This window comes from Schistocerca cancellata, chromosome 4, assembly GCF_023864275.1.
Source record: "Schistocerca cancellata isolate TAMUIC-IGC-003103 chromosome 4, iqSchCanc2.1, whole genome shotgun sequence".
In the NCBI taxonomy this organism is placed as follows: domain Eukaryota; kingdom Metazoa; phylum Arthropoda; class Insecta; order Orthoptera; family Acrididae; genus Schistocerca; species Schistocerca cancellata.
The window spans coordinates 610,604,880-610,624,977 of record NC_064629.1 but is presented as its reverse complement, the minus strand read 5'-3'; the positions used below and the strand labels follow the sequence as shown (position 1 = coordinate 610,624,977).

Sequence of the window (20,098 nt, the reverse complement as noted above, 5' to 3'; positions counted from 1 at the left end):
ACAGGGGCGCCCTGCAGGTAGTCAAGGCGCCATGACACAGTTCCCGAAGCCGCTCTCTCCGAGGTTTGGTGGTTTGGTTTCGAATCCCCTCTTGGGCATAAATATTGAGTTTGTCAAAAAAAAAAAAAATCCGTCAGAACACAGTCTTAACATCATTCCTATAAAACTGGGTATCCTTACAGTAAGTAGCTTTCCATCTCCACTGGCTCAATTAGTGTTTAACTATAACCACCCTGTACATTGCCATCAACAAGATGGCAATGCTTCATAGATTCGCCTGGAAGGGATTTATAATTCTCATGGAGAGATCAATGGGGCTGCACAGCTCATTGCCACGAGTATACAGAGCGAACGATCTCTGAGATTTCAGTTAAGTACTCGTACTCCAGACCTATGCTCTCCCTGTCAATTACGTCCGTCTCGTTGCTTCCTTCCTCTCCCGTCGTCCCTTCTATGTCACTATCGACAATTCCAACTCCCGTACCTTCCATCCCTCTGCCGGCGTGCCCCAAGGATCCGTCCTTTCCCCTCTCCTCTATGTCCTGTACACTGCTGATATGCCCGAACCTCCCCGCCTCTTCATCTCCTCCAATTTGCTGATGACATTGTCTTCCTAGCCCTTTATCCTACCCTTCAATGGTCCCAACGTACCCCCCCCCCCCAAGCCCACCTTGACCAGTTCACCACTTGGTGCAACCAAGTGGTTCCTTCGTATCAACCCCTCCAAGACCCAGGCCATCATCATAGGCAGCACCACCTGCTCCTTCGTCTCCATGATTTCTACCTAACCATTTATGACTATCCTATCCACATCACTCCTACCCCCAAATACCTTGGCCTCACCCTCGACTGCCACCTCACCTGGATTCCCCATCTCCTTACAATCCAACACAAAGCCCACAACAGACTCCGCCTCCTGAAGCTTCTGTCTGGCTGGACATGGGGACTGCATCCTTCCACCATCCTTCACACCTACAAATCCTTGATCCGCCCCATCCTTTGTTATGCCAGTGTTGCTTGCATTTCCATTCCTCCCAGGTTCTATAATACCCTCCAAATCCTCGAGCACCATGCACTCCGTCTAGCCTTCCGTATCTGCCTTCCGTCCCCCACAAGCATCCTCTATGACCTCATCCCCTTCCCCTACCTTCTCCTTTTCCTTGAACACATCCACACCCTGTATATTGCCTGCCGACTCGATCCTCCCACCCCCTGGTGTCCACATTCCTCTCCACCCCCAGCCTGTTGCTGCGCCTTTATCGTTGTGTCCTGCACTCTCTCCATCTCCACGCCCTCCACCTCCTTTCCCAACGCAACTTCCAGCACCTACCCCTCCCAGATGATGAACTTCGCCCTGATGTCTACCCCTCCTACCAACTCTAACCCCACCTCCCTCCTGGCTCCTTCTCAGGGCACCCCTCTCCTCCTCTCCCTTCTCCTGAGCGGATTTCCCCTCCTGCATTATGTTCCCTCTTCATCTCCCGCCCTGCCTGTCTCCTGCCCCTAGGTGCACCTCCAACCCCATTTTTTACCTCTTCCTCCCACCCCTCCAGCCCCTCCCCGCCACACTTTCCTCCCCTCTATTTCCCTCCCCTCCAGCCCCTCGGCCAGCAGCGGTTTTTTTATTCTTCATGAGTGCTCCATCATGGGGCAGGGGAATGAAATTACAATAAAGAAAAAAAAAGTAATCGTATCTAGTGGATATCTCAGAAAACAATGGTATATTGAAACTTCCTGGCAGATTAAAACTGTCTGCCACATCACGACACGAACCCTGTATCCTGCCTAACGTGACAATGCTCTTACCGCCTGAACTAGCCAGCCGTGGCTCACGACCCGCCTTCACTGCTTTACTTCCGCCAGTGCTTTTCTCGTACCTTCCAAACCTCACAGATTTCTCGTATACCTTGCTGGACTCGCAGTCCTGGAAGAAAGGCAATAGTGTCAGCCTGGCACACAGTTTTAATCTGCCAGAAAGTTTCAAAGAAGTGTACATTCTGCTGCAGAGTGAAAATTCATTCTGGAAATAATAGCAGAACATACGGGATAATATAATATTCATGTATTTGTGGTAGAAACATAAATATGATCTATTCTTTATTAACTAGCTTCATAATAGACTCCAAATCTAGGAATACATTCCTGTATGTATTTCAAGTGAGAAATTGCATATATGTATAACCACAGTAAGTTCTGAGACAATCACATAAAGAGAAACGGAATATGTAATAAATATGTGGTGCTAGCATCTCGTCTGTAGAAGACGACGCACTGAATCCTCCAAGCTGCCGAGGTTGCACGTTTGCCAACACATTAATTATCTAGTCACGTTAATGTGACCATCTGTCAAAAGCCTGAGGAAACTCCTTTTGCAACGCGGACGGCTGCGAGACGTACAGCAAGAGAAAGAGTGAGGTTCTGAAAAATCTCCAAATCTCTTTTTTTCTTAGGAAAAATTGCTGGTGAAAGCAGCATGATAGTTCTGTTGCACCCGTTATGAGAAATTCATTTCAGACAACTTATTTCGTCAAAGCTGCTTCATGGTTATACTGATCAAATTCTATGATTTTTAGAGTTTCATACAGATATTCATAAAACTTAATGATTATTATAATTCATAACATTTATATTAATGAAAAAGAAATTAGGGTATACCTTCAATAGCTATATACTCTAATGTGAGTTGTTACCCTATACTAGTAAATGTGTTTGTGTAATCTTACCACTCTTTTGATCATGGTTGCGGAAGGATCTTCGGCGTTGGTACGGCGTATCGCCCCAGGCGGTCAGATGTCTGAAAATAAAATGTCCAGTTATATTCAAAGCTGCTAACGAAACAGTAAATATAAAGGTCTGGTTAGTGTTCGCGCATGCTAGAAAAGGGAATATACAGGGTATCCCAGGAGGAATGGTTCAATATTCAGAGGTACGACAGGGAGAATCATTCGATGCAAAAATGTCTAGTAAACACGGGTTTTTAAGAGCTATGAGTACTTGTAGACTAGAACACATGCTTTTCACAGTAGCGAAGAGGAACAAGTGCTCATAGCTCTTAAGAAGTGCACCCTAGAGCCCAAGTCAACTGGACATTTTTTTCTTGTTTGGTTCATACCACAACCTGTCAAAATATGGAAAGTAGAGAGCTTACAGTAGAAGAGATTTGTTTCACAACATCGAAGATGAAGAAGTGTTCATGGCATGCAATTTAGAGGCCATGTTTACTAGAGTTCTTTGCTTCGAATGATTGCTCCTCTCATATCCCTGAATACTGGGACACCCTATGTTTAGAATCGAATTGCTTATATTGGCAAAGGAAGGAAGGAAAATTAAGGTCTAACATACATTCAACATCATGGTTGTTATGAACTAAGCATTTGCTCATTTCGAGGTGTGCTGGTTGGAAGGGATCGGCCACGGTGACGCCAACAGACCCAGTCAGGGCGGAAAAAAGCGAATAACCTTAATACGGATGATCCAGTGCGAACTTGAACATTGTTTCTCACTATGTGCGTGTGATTCATTTACAGCTGTAGTATCTCATTCTATGAATCTGATTCCTTTACGGCTGCAGGTTCTCATTCTGTGCTCACATCTACAAATGTCGACGCCTGTATCCAAATGAACACCAAATGAACGAAAATTAGTAGCTGGCTGTAGGTTCTCATTCTGTGCTCAGATCTACAAATGTCGACGTCTGTATCCAAATGAACACCAAATGAACGAAAATTAGAGTTACCTTATAGAGTGCTTATCGAAAAGAGAGACTGTGAGTGGACTGGGATGTGTAGCAGTAAGGTAAAATGACTACCTGTCCACACTGTACTGCATCAGTACGGAATAGGATCAGTGCTGTACTTAATGTGACTTCTATCCAATTCCTGTTACTTACATATTGTGGAATACGTTTGTTGTGTGCAGTAGTCGATTCATATACCAGTTTTCTGCTACTAGTTGCCAAGGGATCTCAAGCTCCTGATGCAGTACATGATTCGTTTTTACTAACATTACACAATGGGTGATCAGCTCTCGACCCCCGTCAGTTCTTACCTAGGGCTTATGTTTACTGGTGATCTCCTTCCACCCCTCCTTTTATTCAGTTTTATTTCAGTGACTGTTATGCAGTCATTTTCAGCTGTTAAGTGTTGCTTCATATTTTTGCCGTATGCCATTGCATGTTTACATACTTCGATATGCAGGCTGGTTAAAAAAGGAAAAAGTCAAAGGTAATTTACATAAAGATTGAATAAAAGATTGCTAGCAGTGTTCTAATTCAAATGGTAAATTCACTCACAAAACCTCAAATTTCACGTTTAAAGTGCATTAACCAGCAGCTTCACAATTCTTTACTTGAGTCCATTTGTCAATACAATGCCCTTTTCGTCGTATTACAAGACTGATGTTATGCACAGTTGCAAGATAATATTCCCCGAAGGTGTTTAATTCTGAAAGGTGTAATTTATTTGTTTCGTGCTAGGCCCATTCTTCGTGCCTTTAAGCAGTGTTTTATTGATATCCGCTTCCCAATTCCATGAGTGCTGCTATTGTTGACTTGTACAACACCATCCTCCCTCTGCCCTTCCCCATCCCTTTAATTTAGGAAGCCCCAGACAGACACCCGTTTTCTAATATACCGCCACTCCAACTATATGGAGACGGACTCAGAGTGTGGCGGAGTTCGTAGTTTGTATGGCTCAGATGTCGCTCGTCGGTAACGGGATGACGGCAGACAGTTCACGTACGACAACTGCCTGACTTTCCTTACCCAGTTTTTGATTTTGGAACTCAGTTGGAGTGTGTATTGTTGAGTATGATCATTTTCGCTTTCGTTCATCCGCAGTGATTCGGAATCGCATTACTTACAGTCGTAACGTTCGTTCTCTACTGCGGTTTCGGCTATAGACTTCAAGCATCGACGCTGGTTTCCACACGATGCGTCGCCAGCCTCAGTGAGGTGGTTATAATAAGTCTTTTCACTTTTAAAATGTGTCTCTCCTACCAAAGTAAATCAGCGATTGTCAGATACCTTCTTCCTAAACACCTAAAGTAACAACGTCTGATGAAACCCTTTCAAGGGCATGAAAGACATGGAACTTTAGACAGAAAGGAGACATTTAAAAAATGTTCCGTCTCTAGATACATCTCGGAGACTAGAAATAGCTTAGGGGACCGGGTGGGCCAGTAGTGATTTTTAGTGAAGACCCTGACCTAAAACCTCATGGATCGCCTGATCTATTCTATCATAATAACAGCAGCCTTCACTCCTAATAAATACACTATTACAGGATGGCTGTTTACATCTCCCAGCTTCTTTCGTTGTCTCTGTTTCATGGCGCGACTGTTTTTTTTTTTTTTTTTTTTGTCAGTTTATCTACAGGTACAAAACTACAAACTACTACGCCTAGTGAATCGAAGTAACTCCCGTCACTCTGTATTTGGGAACAAATGACAATATTGCGTTACATCTAAATCCAGTAAAGTGGAACAATAAAACACAGGAAGCGTCTGGAAAAAGGCACATGTCATTCCCATTTCAAGCAAGGTGATATGACAGATACGCGTAGCAGTAGGACTACATAGCTGACTTGAAACTGTTGTATAACTATGGACCAGTTTTACGCTCGTATATTCTTGGGAGGTCTTAATTCTCTTCATTGGGGACAGACATGAAATATGCACACAAAGATCTTGTAAAAGTCAGTTAGCTCTTTCTGTCAATGATATGCAAAAGACAGTGCACAGTGGCGTCCAAGTAGATGCCTCGTTCCTTGATGTGAAGAAGGCATTCTACATAGTTCCGCAGGCCTCATAGTGAACAAATTAAGAGATTAGTGAGGATCGAGCCGGATTTTTGACTGGACGGAGGATTCCTATAAAAGAGTCAGCACGGTATACTTAATGGGGGTGAAACCGACAAATGTGAAGGTAATACCAGACGTACACCAGCTGAGTGCTATAGTGTGGTTATTAGCACGATATGCATAAGTCACCAGTAACACCTGACATTTTCAGAAATGGAGAGATACGATATTATAGATTGGCTCTGAGCGCTATGGGACTCAACTGCTGTGGTCATCAGTCCCCTAGAACTTAGAACTACTTAAACCTAACTAACCTAAGGACATCACACACACACCCATGCCCGAGGCAGGATTCGAACCTGCGACCGTAGCAGCAGCGCGGCTCCGGACTGGAGCGCCTAGAACCGCACGATATTATAGATTCATTAATTTTTTAAATTCATTATATTTTTAAATTGTCTAAATAGCAAATAACATGCAATCTGAAAATTTGATAACTATTTTCGGTTGTTCATACAGCCATCTTCAGGTCAATCATGGTAAAGTTTATATTAGCGTATAGAATACGGATGGACCGCATCGTCTGAATAGCTTGGTACAAGGTCATTTAAGAGAAAATTTCAGTAAAATTCTGGGTTTACCAACGCAATAAAAGGCTGATCCTAAACCATGCTTCATAAACTTGCAGTCAAGTATAAAACACTTACACTCGTCACCAAATTTTACAGACGATGTGGTCCATCCGTGTTCTAAGCACTGATATACTTTACCATGATTGATCTGAAGATGGTTGTATGAACAACCGAAACTAGTTATCAAAATTTAATATTGTATATTCTTTGCAACCTACTTATTTTTTAAATCTATAATGAATTTTTTAAAATTTTAAAAGAATACATAAATGTTTATTAAAGGCATTTTAATTCCGTCTTTGCATATGAAATAGCCTGTTTTTGTCACCAAACGAATTTCATTTTATTGAAATAAAACATCGTCAGTGATCTGTAATGAAGGATATTTACAAACTGCCTTTCCTAGATCGAGAAACTGTTCTCTAAAAAAGATGATTTTGCTTACGATATTTCATGTCTTGTTTTCGCTCACATCAAGAAATGCCGTCTCTTGCACGTTTTTGAGTTATTCCTTCTTTTGGCACGGTTGATTTTGGCCGAATCCCATCCTGCTTTGCAGAACTATACATTTCTCGGCGGGAAACGCATCACAATATAACAGCACTAGTGGCTCTTTGTATGTTTCTGGTTACATATGCCTCGAATGTTTTGTGTAGTGTTATCAACTTTACTGCTACTTTCTTCTTTGATCTAGAAATATACTCTTTCTCTATGATTTGCTGGCTAACGTGCGAAGATCCGTGGTGGATGCTGTTGTATATGAGTATGTTACAACGGCAGAAATAGTAATGAAACGCGGGAAGCCTTATATATGATCGACGATTGGTGCACGGTTTGGCACTTGCTCTAAACAGGTGTATCGCACGTAAACAGATGGAGGAACTCATTATTACCTGACAAACGGTGAATCACAAGGACGAGGAGGAGGAGGAGATTAGAATTTAACGTCCAGTCGACGACGAGGTCATTAGAGACGGAGCACAAATTCGTTCAAAAAAATGGTTCAAATGGCCCTGAGCACTATGGGACTTAACATCTGAGGTCATCAGTCTCCTAGAACTTAGAACTACTTAAACCTAATTTACTTAAGGACATCACACACAACCATGCCAAAGGTAGGATTCGAACTTGCGACCGTAGAAGTCGCGCGGTTCCGGACTGAAGCGCCTAGAACCGCTTGGCCACCGCGACTGGCTCACAAGTTCGTAGTAGGGAAGGACAGAGAAGGAAACTGGCCGCGCCGTTTCAAAGAAACCATCTTGACATTTGTATTAAGCGATTTAGGGAAGTCAAGGAGATCTAAATGTGGATGGCTGGACGCGGGTCTGAAACGTCGTCCTCCCGAATGAAAGTCCAGTGTGCTAACCACTGTGCTACACTGTTCGCTGCGGATCACTGAAAACAGTCACAAATTATAGTACCCAGGAGTATGTGTTTTACACGATTTAAAGGTGACTGAGAAGGGAGGTGTACGCCAGTTTGAGATTCATTGGAAGGAACGTAAATAATTGTAACTTATATACGAAAGAGGCAGCTACAAGGCTCTCGCTGAAGCAAATCTTGTGTATTGTACGTGTGGGACCGTTACCAGATGTGATCAACAGAGAAAACAGAGAACATCCAAAGAAGAGCAGCACGTGCCACCACGTTTTCGTTTAGTACGCGAGAGAGCGTCACAGCGAGCTCATCCAATTCTAGTGGCGACGTTTTCAACGAAAAAGGTGTCTTGTGACACTGAGAGGTTTACTGTTAAAATTCCGAGAAATCGCGTTTAAAGAAAAGCCAAGTAACATATTATTTCCGCCCACTTATATCTCACGAAATAAACATATTGGTAAAATCAAAGAAATTCGAGCTCATTCGCGAACGGAACACGAAAGGCAGTAATTGATTGCGGTTTCCGAAGTTTCTACCGCTACACACCGTCCAGTGGCTTTCGCAGTATTAATGTAGATGTCGATGTATATGTATTTAGAGTCAATCAGTGGCGTGATTATTGCTGGCCTGGGTAACTTCGTATTCACGGTAGTGTGAAGCAAATTGCTGCATTAGAACTAGGAGGCGGAGGTTGTGCGCCTACGGCTGCCGCACACCATTTGCTAGCACACAGTCGTGCTGGAGCGTGTCCGTTTCATCATGCCCCATACATATTAAACGTGTAGCGTAATCGGCGTATTAGCACGCTAAAACAAATATTGTACGTTGTTATCCGTTAAGAGAGGACACACTGTTGCTGATGCACACCTCTTCAGAAATTAAGGATTCGATTCGAAATCATACTTTTAAATTTATAAAATTAGGTACCACGACTTCTATCTCATGTATTTTACATAGAACTGAATACACGTTACGGTTGTACAGCATACTATGAGAACAAGGAAATCAAGTCCGTTTCTTTATTTTTAGAGAAAATAATATATTACTGACCTGAATTCCGAAAGAATCGCTCAAACAAAGGAACAAGCGCTCGCAAAGGATATAATAATCCATAAAACAACAACCCAAGGCTCACGTGAGGCTGTACAGGGTAGTCAGAAACAGTCTGAAAAGCTCGTAAGGCTGTTGCAGGGTGGATTGTACTGAGAAATAATTGTTAAGAAAAGAATTCGGTACGTTCTGCCGTATCCGAGTTAATTATCATTGATGTTATCCAATCAGGTCGTTGCGCCCGCAGATTTAAGCAGCCCGCAGATACACTTAAGTGTTAGTTGTTCTCATAGCATAGATAATAGCGCACGAGACTGCTCAGCATTTGGCTCGGGTTCGATCTTTACCACTGTCCCATTTCGAATTTTTGTATCGCTCTCTTTTTCGGCTTTAGGAAACCAAACGAACACGTTTGGCAACACCATGACAGGTCGACCGCTTGAATTTGCGCCTCTTCAAAGCTAATTAACGCGAAAACGGCGCAACATATCGAATTTTTTTCCATAACAATTATTTATCAGCACAACCTACCCTGCGACACCCCTACAAGCTTTTCAGACTGCTTCTGATCACTCTTTATATATTTGTCGGGTGTCTGAAGACTTTTTGCCATACAGAGCATCTCATTCCTCAACCATCGGTAAATACAGCTCTTACGAAAAAAAGGTTTGGTACTCCAAGACAAATAGTTCCTGAGTAATGCGATTGGTTTCCTTCCTTTTGTGTCAGGTAATACTGCGTAGGGCTGAGGCACTTTCCAAGTTCTAGTTGGACATTTACGCACATGTATGTTGATTTGGGTATTATTTATTCATTTCTTCGGCAGGAGGCACTACTAAGCGTAACGGAATAGATACTAGTCTGTCACTTAAAACAGCACAATTGTCACTCTGGAGCGCTGTACATGATGCAGAAATGGTAATAGGCGGTCATGTAATCTTCCACTGCTGGCGAAAGTCGCGTCAGTAAAGTGGTGTACTGTCGTGTGTATGTGACAGTCGGTTGTATGTACTCAGTGCAATAAGATGGTTCGACGTGCAGACGTGACAGAATGGCAGAAAGGAGCTATCGTATTTAGATGTGCCCATGGCACACCGTGAATGAAGTTGCCTGATTTGTTGGAGTATGAACGGTGCCTGTCCAATGTATCTACCACGAAAGGTATACCATCCGGGGGGAACTATGCTTATTATTGGAATGGAGTATCTCGCAAAAGACCAGTGTTTGTGTCCGAAAGGATAGACGCCACATACATTTATAATTAAGGCGAGAGCTGCTAATGATCTCTTCAGTGAGGATGCACACAAGGCTCGAACTCTCACGGGAATCGGTGAAATGCCCCGAATAGCGAGGATAATGGGCAAGGGGCACTACATTCGTAGTTGTGGATAAGTTGAGAATTTGGGACCGACGGGAGGCGTGTTAGAATAGTCCGTGGAGTTGCGATGACCTCTGCGTCCAGATGGCATACTGATCAGAGCATCTGCCTAGAGAGCATGAGACCCGGGTTCGAATCCCGATGCGGTACAAATTTTCAACTTTCCCCATTGATTTAAATCAATGCCCTCTCGCAGCCAGTGTCTGTAATTCCTAATTCCTTTGTGTCTTAGACCATTGTTTCTCTCTCTCTCTCTCTCTCTCTCTCTCTCTCTCTCTCTCTCTCTCTCTCACACACACACACACAATGTAAAGGCTAATGCGTTGTCGATGCAACAACTCACTTCTGTTAGCGGCTGTTCGTTTCAATTCCATGTAATTGTCACATACTATCCTCTCCTCGATGTCTTCCAAATACTTCGTCGTAGTCCGTCCCCTTCCTTTCTTTCCCAAGACTTTCGCTTTGAGAATATTAATGATGGAGATATTATGTTTGATGATATGTCCAATTTATTTTTTCCACTTTCTTTAACAATATTCGCTCTTCGTTGACTTTTCTTAAGATTTCCACATTGGTTTTCCTTTCCGTCCAGCTCGTTCTTATCATTTTCCGCGATATTCACATTTCAGCAATTGCAAGTCGATTCCTTTCCAGTTTGCCCAGCGTCCAACTTTCATTTTCATAGAGCAGTGTACTGACTGCAAATGATTTTGGAAAGGATTTTCTGACATCTATAACAACATGTTTGCTAATTAAAAGTTTTTCTTAGTCATGAATGACTGTTCCGTAAGTTCAGTCCTTCTCTTCACTTCCATTAGACATATATTGTTATCTCTAATTATACTACGGAGAGAAAATTGTTTCACTTGATCAATTCTGAAGTCATCAATTTTTATACTGGTTTTAATTTCACCCATATTTTTCTGTACTACCATTACTTTCGTTTTCCGTTCGTTCACTTTTAATTTGCGTGGTTTAATTGTACCGATTGGACTTATCATTCTATTCATTTCTTTTTCGGAGCCTACAACCATCGCGATGCCACCAGCAAATCTAATAAGTACAATGTATGATTTCACTATTGGCTTTTATTCCCTCTGTTTTCTACTTCGCCGCGCGGGATTAGCCGAGCGGTCTGCCGGCACGGTAATTTAGCGTGTTCGGTCAGAGGGTTAGCTACCCTCTGTAATAAAAAAAACTGAGTTAATGGATCAACGATGAACTGAAACGAGTGTCTTGCGACGTCCGCCCCGAGCAGATTCAACAAATGAAAACGAACAAAATGAGATTAAAAAAAAAAAGCGGTATAAGGCGCTGCAGTCATGGACTGTGCGGTTGGTCCCGGCGGAGGTTCCAGTCCTCCCTCGGGCATGGGTGTGTGTTTTTGTACTCAGGCTAATTTAGGTTAAGTAGTATGTAAGCTTAGGGACTGATGACCTTAGCAGTTAAGTAAGTCCCATAAAATTTCACACACATTTGAACATTTTTTCTCCTTCATGAACACAATAAATAAATATGGTTATAGGGGAAATCTTTGTCTAACTCCTTTTCTAATCCTGGACTCTTCCTCTAACTTATTGATGTTTATTTCTGTGCTTTGCTTTTCATACTGTTCATTCTTCTGTACTTGCAGTCAAGTCCTATTTTTTCATGGTTGTAAAGAGTAGTTCCCAGTTCACAGTGTCAAAAGCGTTTTCCGAGTCAGTTTACAATCTGCCAGGAAGTTTCAGAAACAGAGAGTTTTGACAGCAGAAGGCAAGGGGCAAACGGAGAGTGGCAGAAAATATGTAAAGCAAGTACACGAAATAAGGTGCGAACAGCCTCGTAGGGACGTCAAGGAGCACGGAGGGGAAAAGAGACTTCGCTCCTAACAACGATATGATGTATTTTCTCATTGATCACCAAAAGTAACGCTCTATTATCTGCTACAATGGAGAACTTTATGTGAGTTTTGCGATACACAGTACAAAGTTATTTGCAAAAAGAAGTACAAATATACAGAGAATGGACAAAAATATGGAAACGCCAAAAACACAACACTTTATCATCCTAATATAGTCTAGGAAAACGCGAGGGGTAGCCGCACGGTCGAGGGCGCCTTGTCACGGTTCGTGCGGCTCCCCCGTACGAGGTTCGAGTCCTCTCTGGGCCATGGGTGTGTGTGTTGTCCATAGCAGAAGTTCGTTTAAGTTAGATTAAGTAGTGCGTAGGCTCAGGGACCGATGACCTAAGTAGTTTGGTCCCATAAGACGTTACTACAAATTTCCAAATTTTCTAGGAAAACCGTTGGCATTCAGAACAGTTTCCAGTCGTCTCTGAATGGATAAATATAGGTCCTGTATGGTTTTCAAACGAATCTCATACCATTCTTTCTGCAAAATGGTGGCAAGTTCAGTTAACGATGAAAGAGGTGGCTAGTGATCACGCACCCTTTTCTCCAACGGAGACCGCAAAGACTCACAAGGGAACCTCCCCATCGCACCCCATTCAGATTTAGTTATAAGTTGGCACAGTGGATAGGCCTTGAAAAGCCCGCATCTCGTGGTCGTGCGGTAGCGTTCTTGCTTCCCACGCCCGGGTTCCGGGGTTCGATTCCCGGCGGGGTCAGGGATTTTCTCTGCCTCGTGATGGCTGGGTGTTGTGTGCTGTCCTTAGGTTAGTTAGGTTTAAGTAGTTCTAAGTTCTAGGGGACTGATGTCCGTAGCAGTTAAGTCCCATAGTGCTCAGAGCCTTGAAAAACTGAAAACAGATCAATCGAGAAAACAGGAAGAAGTTGTGTGGAACTATAAAAAAATAAGCAAAATATACAAACTGAGTAGTCCATGTGGAAGATAGGCAACATCAAGGACAGCATGAGCTTAGGAGTGCCGTGGTCCCGTGGTTAGCGTGAGCAGCTGCGGAACGAGAGGTCCTTGGTTCAAGTCTTCCCTCTAGTGCAAAGTTTACGTCCTTTATTTTCGCAAAGTTATGATCTGCCCGTTCGTTCATTGACGTCTCTGTTCACTGTAATAAGTTAAGTGCCTGTGTTTTGCGACCGCACCACAAAACCGTGCGATTAGTAGACGAAAGGACGTGCTTCTCCAATGGGAACCGAAAACATTTGATCGCAAGGTCATAGGTCAACCGATTCCTCCACAGGGAAACACGTCTGATATATTCTATACGACACTGGTGACGGCATGTGCGTCACATGACAGGAGTATGTTGTCGACCCACCTAACTTGTACACTTGCCGAATGGGTAAAAAGATTCTTCTACCTTGCCCGATTTAGGTTTTCTTGTGAACGTAATAAATCACTCCCAAAAAAGTGATGAAAACATAAAAGTTTGTCACATAAACTGCAACAAATGAATGCAACAGTTTCACAGTCGCACAGTTTTCCCTGTGTTCTGTCAAAACACATGTTTTTAACGTTTTCAAATTTTTCCCTGTGTAGACCGTCAAATCCTGCATATGTCCAAGCAAATCGGAACATGTCCTGGAATTTTGGAGAGCGAAGTTGATTACGTGTGAGTGCTTGAACTTTGATAATTGTCTGAAAATAAAAAATTAAACTTTTCACTAGAGGGAAGACTTGAACCAAGGACCTCTCGTTCCGCAGCTGCTCACGCTAACCACGGGACCACGCCGCTCCTAAGCTCATACTGCCCTTGATGTTGCCTATCTTCCACATGGACTACTCAGTTTGTATATTTTGCTTATTTTTTTCGTAGTTCCACACAACCTCTTCCTGTTTTCTCGATTGATCTGTGTTCAGTTTTTCAAGGCCTATCCACTGTGCCAACTTATAACTAAATCTGAGGGGGGTGCGATGGGGAGGTTCCCTTGTCAGTAATATCGAGAACCGGTAACTGCCTTGATCATGGGAGATACAGTTCATCCTCACACTCAAAACCAATCCTGTACGATGCGAGCTGTCGCCTTTGAGCACAGCATCACCATTTGGGAAAAAAAACATTGTATCGGGGGGTCGATCCGATCAGCCAAAACGGTCACATTATCCCGAGTAATAATGCGACCTTGCAGAGTAGCCATGGCGCCCATGGAAAACCGCAACATGGATGTCCAAATCATCACTGAAGCCTTGGGACGCAAACTCGACAAGACTCATCGGACCGGATTACGTTCTTCCATTGCGCAATAGTACATGTTTTCTAGACCCGGCACCACGCTTCCCTTTTACAGGCATTTGCATTACTGATGAATGGTTTTGGAATTCAAGTTCCCCCTGAAATTCCCTGCTTATGGAGCTCCTTTCGTGTTATTTTGTCCTGACAGTATTCGCGAGTGCGAAATTCAGTTATTTTTCATCACAATCTTCGTCAGTGACCATCCGTCACGGTCACTCAACACTCACTATCGTTCGCGGTTGTGACTTAGTGGATAATGTTGTTTTCGTTTTCCCTGTATGCGGTAGAAATCTCCGACACGGTACCTCTTGCGACACCCAACACTTCGGCTACCTTGGTTACAGAAGTACCCACCGGCACCATACGACACCAGCCATTTGCCCAAGTTGGAATTCACTTAGCGCCGATATAATGCACTCACACCTACAAAGAACACTGTTCTGACCACAACTGACACTTGTAACGTACTGAGGAGACTCCTCATGTGCCGTTCGTGGTCAAATGCAACAGCGTAATCTGCAGGCTTGGCTAGCATCTCCGTGTCTGTTCAAGCATGCATTTTGCGCAGGTGTTTCCATATTTTCGTCCAACCACAGTACATGGCTGTTATGATATCAACGTACCAATTAGATGCAGAATAGTGCACTAACATGACATGAAAATTAAAATATAATACTGTGACAAAAATACTGTGTGAGAACGAATTAGAGTTAGCATTCAAACTATACCTTCAAGTGAAACTTACTGGCAGATTAAAACTGTGTGCCGGACCGAGACTCGAACTCGGGACCTTTGCCTTTCACGGGCAAGTGCTCTACCACTTTTTTTTTTTAATCTCATTTTGTTGGTTTTCGTTCGTTGTATCTGCTCGGGGCGGACGTCGCAAGACACCCGTTTCGGTTCGTCGTTGATCCATTTTTTTATTACAGAGGGCAGCTAACCCCCCCTGACCGAACACACTGAGTTACCGTGCCGGCTTTATCTGCCTACCCAGAAAGTTTCATATCAGCGCACACTCCGCTGCAGAGTGAAAATCTCATTCTGGATATAGCTTCATGAGTTTCACGCGACCTTCTGTAAACTCTATGGAGCTGGTTTCCTGTGCCAGAAATCCAGAAATAAATAAATGCACACTACCGCACGCAAAATGAATGAAACACTGTGAAGTTGCAATAGTGTGTGCTAGTAATAATATCATACACTTATTTTATCTGTGACTAATCACTTCGCGTCGATTATCGTAGCCAAAATTTAAATCAATCAAGCATAAATATTATTGGATTAGTTCCCTTGATCAGTATAATTTTTCATTTCATCGGACCATTTCTTGCACTTCGATGTAATCGTATCGCAGAAGACGCCTCTCAGCACTGATGCAGGTCATTTAGTTTCTTATCCTCGGGTATATTGTAGGCGACGACAGGAATAATTTGAAAAGTGGGAACGTTAGTGGTAGAGGCTGGCCGCAAGTTGGAGTTAACGGGGTTGCAACAAACTTCTGTCAAGTGCGTCCCATTACTTCAATTAGTCTTCGCAAATCTAACTAAATCCAGGCAGTCATTAATCAGCACTAATGGCGAAGACAATGGGAGGCGCGCCGCCGTGCCCTGACAACTTGGGAGTCCTCCCCTCCCCCCATTTCGCAGCCATTATCAGAGGCTCCATACAAGCGGCAGCTTCTCAGCCACTGCAAATGTGGCTTCCAGTCTGGCGAGAATTCCGTCCAGAAACAGAATAAATGTCTTACCCCAGTGCGATCACGCTATTCAGGCCTACAACCTATGTGTTCAGAACAGACCACTGACGCCTTGCGACGTTGTGTTTGGGCGGTTTCAAAGTTGAAACAGTTTTGTTGTGCCTTCATGAAAGTAAACAAAACGAATACGGTCTTCCTCCTACATCAACATTTGCTTACGTAAGACACGGTGCGATTTATTGCTGCGTCTAAAAAGCGTACCAATATTATCGCTTCCTTTTTATTTACCTGACCTAATATTTTCATACGACAAGTATATGGCTATAAGTTATATGTTCACTGAAACCTGTTTGGAGACAACCCCTCGGCATCTTAAGATTAAGCCTATACGTAATGACATCTTTTAGAGCTTCGCGGTGGAATTTGTTGAGGATTTTGTGTGGAATGAAGAAAGTCTGGAACTCCAACTATGTCATCAGCCAATTCTCTTAGGTATTGTTCCCATCGTATATCGATTTGACGTTCACCTTCAAGTATTTGATGATTATGACTGAAGAGTTATTATCATCGATGTTGTACTCAAACTATCAATGACCTTTTCTGCTATTTATGTACGTCACATCCCATTTGTTTACATTACCCGGTAATATCCTGTGTCTCCATCATGTTATGATTGCACAAAACTTAAACAACTTCTCTGTGATACATTCTGTTTGTACGTAGCAGCGTTATCAGCAAATAACCTCAGTGCTGTTGACATTATCTCTCAGTATATAATACATACCAGGTTAATTACAATGGCCCCATCAAGCTTCCCTGAGATGCGCCCGACGCGATCTCTAATAACGTCTTCTTGATCCGTTCGTTGCACACACTACTTGCGCTACGAAATCTTGTCAGCTAAATCTTCCCTGTCGAAAGAATATCATCACATTAAAAGTGTGATATTATTACCGTAGGATTATATTAGATAAAAGCAGTACTGTAAAACATCCCGTGTCTGATTCGCTTAACTGATACGGTGTGTTATTTGGACAGAAGCTTCTATACGACCTGAAAGAGCGTAGCGAAATATTTATTTAATTCGCATTATATCTAGCTTAATAAAAGAATTCCTATCTGAGTTCGAAATAATGAAGTGTTAATAATCTCTCGTTATGTATCGGAAACTATCAAAAAATGGAGTAAGCTTAGAGTATAAAATACCATCCAGGCCAAGGTCATTATAGACGAATTGGACAAGAATAGAGAAGGAAATCGGCCATGTACTTGTCTGAAACAATCTGGTACTCATATCATGTAATTCGAGAAAACCTCACTGCTCTCAAATACTGATCTCTATTTCAACCACTAAACCACCTCGCCTCGCTCTCTTAAAATGAAAGGTAAACTTATTATTGCAATTAACATTTCGAAATCCTCTGCGTTTTACACACCCACCCGTAAATTAATAATTTTGAGGTGCGGCTGAAAAATCTGTATTTCAACCCCCACATTCATTAGTTTTGGTTGCCAATCGAGCGACAACGGCAGAGTGAGTTACTAGTGGTATGGCTTCTTGTTTAGTAGAAACAACAGGACAGTGTTCACACTGAAGGTCAGATGCACTTTTCAGAAAGCAGACAGCTAATGTATGCACTTACGTCATAGGTGGTGTGTTTCTGGCGACATGAGAGGAAAGCGACGTTCAGTAATAAAGCACACTGTTGTCACTGCATGATATAGAAAGTTTCTCGTCTATCTTGTTGGACTTACTCAGTGAATTAAGACCAGGAATTTCTGTATGGAGATTGCCCCACATTAGCAGCCGATTAACGCTATGGAGAAGTTTTCAGGAGGATGAGGGTTAGTATCACCACACAATCATCATAACTTGAAGTTTTCGTGGTTCGCTTAAGGAAATCAGGAAAATTCCAGTATAATTGTCACAACAACGTCCCCTTTATCGTCTATCTGCTCTATAGTACAGTCTGTAATGATGTCGATTGAAAGAAACGTTAACTCCTAGGCCGTCCTCGACAAATCATGTGGCAGGTGGGCCAGTATTACACAATTATGTATTTTACTAACAAGTTTTACATAAGAAAGCTATCACATTATACAGAGAATGATTAACGCTATGGAGAAGTTTTCAGGAGGATGAGGGTTAGTATCACCACACAATCATCATAACTTGAAGTTTTCGTGGTTCGCTTAAGGAAATCAGGAAAATTCCAGTATAATTGTCACAACAACGTCCCCTTTATCGTCTATCTGCTCTATAGTACAGTCTGTAATGATGTCGATTGAAAGAAACGTTAACTCCTAGGCCGTCCTCGACAAATCATGTGGCAGGTGGGCCAGTATTACACAATTATGTATTTTACTAACAAGTTTTACATAAGAAAGCTATCACATTATACAGAGAATGATTAACGCTATGGAGAAGTTTTCAGGAGGATGAGGGTTAGTATCACCACACAATCATCATAACTTGAAGTTTTCGTGGTTCGCTTAAGGAAATCAGGAAAATTCCAGTATAATTGTCACAACAACGTCCCCTTTATCGTCTATCTGCTCTATAGTACAGTCTGTAATGATGTCGATTGAAAGAAACGTTAACTCCTAGGCCGTCCTCGACAAATCATGTGGCAGGTGGGCCAGTATTACACAATTATGTATTTTACTAACAAGTTTTACATAAGAAAGCTATCACATTATACAGAGAATTGCTTTATTTGGACAAGAAGAGGCGAAGAAATTGACTGTGACCTATTCCAAGAAAGCATCCCGGAATTCACCTCCAATAATTTAGGAAAATCCCGAGAAATCTGTATACGTCTGTTCAAACGGACTGCATGACCAATATTTCGAACCTCTTTGTGGCAAGTGTGGAAGAGTGTAAGCGCTGGCTTTTATGAACTGTTTAGAGGTATTTTCTCCCATGAATTTGTTTTCCTTTCTATACAAGTAAACAGGAGTGGCGAATGTATAGCTCACGACCTTCCTGAAATCTATGCATTGCTGTTTTAGAAGAACGGTATTTTTTGTTCTTGAAAATAGTATAATTGTTGATTTTCGACCACATGTTATTGCTTAATAAGAGTTTTGTGTAGTATGATAGTAAGCAGTACGATTTACTTAATAGCGTGATGTTGTTTAATTCGTTCTACGTGGGCTTACACGTTCTCAGGGATTAAAGAAGTTACACATTGACATTACTAATACAAATACATACATTTGTAGTCTAATAACCGCCATATAGTACAAGATAGACTATTCCCAAGTACGATATAATTTCATATTGTTTCGTTCATGGATGCGTAAATACATAAAAACAACCTCTACGATTATGAATGTTGTCTCATTTCATCGATGTTGTAATTGAGCGAAATGTTCGTAGGTGAAGTTAGTGTAAAAGAAAACAAATCACTTATCTGCGTCAATCACGTAGTGAAGGAGTGTCGTGTAACCTACTACCACGGCTGCTGAGCGTCGGATCACTCCCTGACGATGATGCTGCCAACAGAAAAGTACCGTCGTCGACGATTGTAAGGTAATGTAGAAACTCTTGGACAGTATTCAGAGCTGGTGCACCGAATGACTGACCTTTTTAGTACTGGTGAAGGCAATATGATGCCTATAAGAAAGGGAGATAACTCATTAATATACATCTGGGGTAATACTAAGTAATCTTTGTATCCCATCAGAAATCAGTAAGTTCAGAATACTGCGAACAATTACTTCCTATTCAATTTAACGGTATTCCAATGCCGTACCAGAAAACTGAAGAACTTTGGTGTAACTTTGGATGAACACCACAGCTGGGTAGTAAATACTGTCACCATGTACTGAAAGACTTCCGCTTGCCCCTAGGTCCTCAAAAAGTTTCGGAACACGCACTGACGGAGTTACACTACTGGCCATTAAAATTGCTACACCACGAAGATGACGTGCTAAAGACGCGAAATTTAACCGACAGGAAGAAGATGCTGTGATATGCAAATGAATTGCTTTTCAGAGCATTCACATAAGGTTGGCGCCGGTGGCGACACCT

The 20,098-nt window shown here is 42.3% G+C and overlaps 1 protein-coding gene across 4 annotated transcripts in view; it reads right to left on the bottom strand.

The window, feature by feature from the left end:
• LOC126185203 (protein O-linked-mannose beta-1,2-N-acetylglucosaminyltransferase 1-like) overlaps positions 1-20,098 on the bottom strand; it is an 842,885-nt gene that overhangs the window by 95,901 nt on the left and 726,886 nt on the right. For all 4 annotated transcript variants that reach the window (XM_049928081.1, XM_049928083.1, XM_049928084.1 and 1 more), the window contains one exon: positions 2,724-2,794. The gene's annotated coding sequence lies outside the window, so the exon portion shown is untranslated. The remainder of the gene's footprint in view (positions 1-2,723; positions 2,795-20,098) is intronic.